This window comes from Dendrobates tinctorius, unplaced genomic scaffold, assembly GCF_039654945.1.
Source record: "Dendrobates tinctorius isolate UK_male_01 unplaced genomic scaffold, ASM3965494v1 ptg000040l, whole genome shotgun sequence".
Taxonomy (NCBI): domain Eukaryota; kingdom Metazoa; phylum Chordata; class Amphibia; order Anura; family Dendrobatidae; genus Dendrobates; species Dendrobates tinctorius.
In genome coordinates, this window is record NW_027361708.1 from 19,209,130 (window position 1) to 19,214,413 (window position 5,284).

A 5,284-nucleotide genomic window follows, 5' to 3' on the forward strand; every position below is an offset into this window, starting at 1 on the left:
TTGGGATAGAGTAAACTGGCCTTCTAGATAACTGCCCAGGATTTTTTGGTGGCGTAAAACCTCGCCCTGTAGCACCCTTGTGTGGAACTGGGCCCATTGCACCGCGGGGATGCAGGATGAGAGAGAACCCAGGAGGGACATTGCTTTCCTGAGAGACATGGAAGGGCTATTAGAGGCATTCAAGACCTGCTGGCATAGGTGGACCAATTTATTGGGAGGAAGACGACATTCCTGATTTTGTGAATCAAGGGTTAAGCCCAAGAACTGCTGGACCTTCCTGGGCTGTAGAAGGGATTTCTTGATATTTAATAGCCACCCTAATTTTTCTAAAGCCAAATTTGCTTTCTGCAATTGATCCAGACAGTGGGCTGCTGTTTTTCTTACGATTAGGAAGTCATCCAGGTAGGGGATAACTAGGATGTCTGCCTCCCGTAGATGGGCCATAACTTCCGATATAACTTTAGTGAACACCTGGGGGGCAACTGCTATACCAAAGGGAAGGGCGACATACTGGAAATGCTGTAACAACCCCTCCAAATGAACTGCCACTCTAAGGAAACGCTGATGAGACGCATAGATGGGTATATGGTAATAAGCGTCCTTTAAATCCAACATCACCATAAAACAATTTTCAAATAGCAACTTTATTGTGGAGCTGATCGTTTCCATTTTGAAAGGCCGAATGACTAGGTATCTGTTAAGCGCCCTCAGATTAATTATGGACCTGTAGGAATTATCCGGTTTACGGACCAAAAATAGGGGGGAGTAGAAGCCTTCGCCCTTCTCTGCCTCTGGTACTTTTATCAGTACCCCCTTCTGGCATAGATCAATAACCTCAGATTCTAGAGCAGTTTGTTCTGCCAAGGAAGATCTAAGCGGAGTGGCTCTAAAGCTGATCTGGGGGACACAGGCAAATTTGAGCTTTAGGCCTGCAGCCACCAACCCCAGGATCCAGTTACTGTTCGAGATGCGCGACCAGGCTGGGTAGAAGGCCGATAGTCTACCTCCCACCGGGGCCTCTAGTCATTGGGGAGGTTTCTTGGACTCACGGGATGCTTCTTGGCGTCCCCCTACAAACATAAACCCGGTACCTTTTCTTCTCTTATCTTCCCATCTGCCCCAGTCCCTGGATGACCTCCTCCGAAAAAATCTCTTCCTAGCAAAGGGACACCTATAGGAAGTGGTGGGTAGGGAAGGAAATTTCTTTTTATCATCGCCCGCTTTCTCTAGGAGTTCATGTAGGACGGGCCCAAATAAATATTCTCCCTCACATGGGATGGAGCAAAGCCGGGATCTGGCCTGGATATCCTCGGGCCAGCATTTCAGCCATATAGCCCGTCGGGCTGCATTTGAAAGTCCTGCGGCTTTGGCCGCCATTCTCGCAGAGTCTGCTGAAGAATCGGCTAAGAAGGCTGCCGCATCCTGGATGGTAGGTAGGGTTTTTAAGATAGACTACCTCGAGGCTTTTTTCACTAGCTGTGTCTCTAATTGGTCCAACCAGACCATCATAGATCTGGCCGTGCAGGTAGCTGCGACCGCCGGTCTCAGGGCGCCAGCTGACATTACCCATTGCCTTTCAAGTAGGAGTCCGCCTTTTTAACCAGCGGATCCTTCAAAGAGACCATGTCCTCAAAGGGAATAGTGGATTTTTTGGACGCTTTAGCCACTGCTGCATCCAGTTTCGGGGCTTTGTCCCATTTATTCACCATAGGGTCCTCAAAGGGATATCGCCGTTTAAAGGCTGGTGGTAGGGGAGCCTTTCCTTTCCGGTTTCCTCCATTCTCTATTAATCAAACTTTGGACCTTGTCATTCAACGGGAACGACTTTCCTTTCTTGGGGTCTAACCCCCCAAACATTAGGTCCTGTGCTGACCATTCAGGTCTGGCGTCTGTTACCCCCATGGTAGCCCTGACTACCTTGACTAGTTTGTCCACTTGGTCAAGACCTAGACAGAAACGGCTGGTGTCTTCCTCTGATGAGGACGCGGATGCGGAGGTGGAGGGTTCTGAGGAGTCTTCGTTCCCTCTAGGGCCTGCTAAAGAGCCTGACTCTGAGAAGCTTGCCCTCTTTCTCTTCCTAGACGACTCCCCCTGGGGTACAGTTTTTAGGGCTTTAACCTCCGCTCTGATTATTTCCCTTAGACTTGTAGTGAAGTCAGGATTCTCTTCTGCCACCGTCTACCGTATGCATGACTGGCACAGCCTCTTAGGGTAGGCATCCGGCAAGGGGCATTTACAAAGGGCGCATTCCCTGTTTTTTGCCTTGTCAGTACATTTCTTCCCCTAGGAGGAAAAACATAAGGGGGACACTGCGTCAGGGCACATTCACAAAGATCTCTTACCCTGAGCAGAAGGCGTAGGTACCGGATCACGGGGGGGGGCGAGTTGGATCCTTCGGCCTGGAGGAACTTCTATGGCCGGATTGTTCAGTTCGTTTCTTCTTTTGCTGGGAGCTGGTTTGGGACCTCTCTGAGGCACGTTCCTGCTATTTGTCCAGCTGGGGCACGGGAGCTTCCTGCTCGTCCATCCTGCATCCGAGCTGAAGCTGCTCGTTAGTGCCTCTGTGCCCCTTTTGTCCCCCCCGGTCATCCGGGTTCGCAGGTGATGTGGCCAGGGGCTGATTTTGCCCCCTCCCCCTTTTTTCCCCGATGTCTCTCCCGTGCGTGCCGCCCCCCCCGCCCCCACCCCTCTGCCGCCGTCCGTGCCCGGCGACACTCGGGGAGAGAGGAAAAACGCCGGCACCCGACTTCCGGTCTGGCGCCGCTGGCCCCGCCCCCTGCCGCGCCACATCCGGTCCGGGAGCAGGAGAGGAAGCGCAGGCCCCCAGTGCCATCGGCTCTGCCCCCGCAGTGTCACTTCCGGCCCAGCTGTGCGCGAGGAAGCGCAGGCCCCCGGCCCCGCCCCCGCCGTGTCACTTCCGGTCCAGGCACGCGTGAGGACACGCAGACCAATAGCGCTGCTGGCCCCGCCCCCCCGCCACACACCCCCCGGTCTGGGCACGCACGAGGACGCGCAGGCCCCCGGTGACATGGCGGCGCCCGATACACAGCGCCCCTGGACGCCACCGAGGCGCAGCCGCATGCCCCGATTGCGATCCAGGGCAGAGGGGACCGCACCACGAATCAGGACCGGGATCAGGGGAGGTAGAGGCCATATTTACCTGCCGGCGCTGGCCCAGGAGACGGGCATCCTCCGGACCCCGCTCCCACCTGCCCCGCACACTGACGTGGAGCCCTGCGCGGGCCACCATGGCGCTTCCAGGGGACTCCGCACTGCCCGAGGTAGGAGACCCCCCGCTACCTGAGTCGGACAGCCGGCCTGGGGATTCCTTCATCCATGATAGCATGATCTGTAGGAAATCCTGTCCTCCAGGAACAGGAAACCAACTGATGCGTGGGGGAGGTGCCGCCCTTATGTATCTGTAGGATTTCCTGTTCCCGGAGGGCGGATCCCCTCTCTCAGGTGGTGCTGTCATGGACAACCAAATAACCACTTCCTAGTTACAGCTCTGTTACCTAGATACAGAGCTATGATACGCACCTCCGTGTCACTTCCGGTGACGCGGGTCCTGACAACAGGGACATTGGTCCGGCCCCCCGCCTACTTCTACCCCGGCATTACACAAAGATGGTGCCTGTTACACAGCATTGGATACCGCATTTTCCAAGGGCACACGGCGCCACCACCCACCAATGGTAAGATAGACATTATACTTACTACATACGTATGTACTTTAAATCATCCGTCATGCAACACAGCCGACTGTTCTCCTTCCCATTTTTTCTATATGGCCGGCTAATCATAGATTCCTGAGGCTGTCTTGAATCCCTACATAATAGTGGGTGAGTTACTGTATTCATCTCATCTCATTCATTAGCATTTGGTGAGCTCGCACCGGAAACATGGGTGTCCATATGTACTTTTTTGCCAGGTCTCATATAAGATAGATGTTATAGTCTCCTGCATGACTGGAACTCCAGTTTTTTTCTTCACATCTCAACTCAGGTTTGATTCACATATTATACTCTTTATGCATTATAATTACTCAGCCATTTGTTCCTTATTTCGTTACCCTTTAATATATTCATATTTAGTATATTGCCATATATTATGTACATTAGGTGACGTGGCCACTATACCCAAATTGGATGGCACACTGCCCACACATCATCATTCGTGCATCCGTTATATACTAATTTTGTAAGTACTTACGGTCTTGACCAGGGTTTACTATTACACCTTCAAGATTTTTCAGTACATGACTCTCTTTGTGTCACAATCTTAGGCACTCATAAACGGACTCAACGAGAGCAGTCTTGGTATGTTTTCCTTTTTTTTCCCGTTTTTTCTTTTCTTTTTACTTCCCTTACTTCCAAAAAACCCCGCCTTTCATCTTCCCATCCTTATCTCCCAATTACTTGTGCACCTAATTAAGTTTTCTCATTATGCTTTTTCTATTTGATTCCAATTTTGCTTGTAGCATTATATTTTATTTGAGTATTGTATGATTTTTTGACTCTGCAGTGTACTGATGAAGGCTAACTGTCTCAACCGAAACGTTTATGTGTGACTGCAAATAAATTCCTTCACTTTGCAAAAGTTAAGTGCCAAAATTTTCTATATAATAACTTGCCTAAGATACTGCAACAAAATTTAAATTGAGGCCAGAAATGGTACAATTTTGAGCGCAGTGATACATGATCTGTGTGGCGGACAAACCCCAGTTTAAAATATCTGGCCTGTAGGTAACTATTTTTTTTTTCAGCAGGCTGGTGCCAAAAACTTGCCTAAGACACTGCAACAAAATTTAAATTGAGGACTTAAATAGCACAATTTTGAGTGCACTGACAAGTGATCCGTGTGATGGAGAAACTTAGCGCTGTATTATGGAAAGGATCTGGCTGTATTCTGCAGTGCCAACAAGCAAATGGAACAGAAAAACTGTGTTCTCTGGATTGCTTTTAAAGCAAATAATCAGGATTAAAATCCAAACAAAATTATTCCTGGTCCCTGATACCTGGGGCTATCTCTAGAAATACCTGTAATAGGCAGCAGTAGACAGAACTGGAATAGATCCTATTGATATATGCACTGCAGTGTCCACACACACTGCCTACCTGCCTAGCACTGATATCTATGAAGCTTTATTAGTCCTCAGATGGACTGATAGTTGAGATGGATATGTGTATTATATATAGTATACCCACACTAAGTACGAAGCAAACATCTCTCCCTAACCCAGCAGCAACTCTCCCTACACTGTCTTAGTTCGGAGCGGACTGTA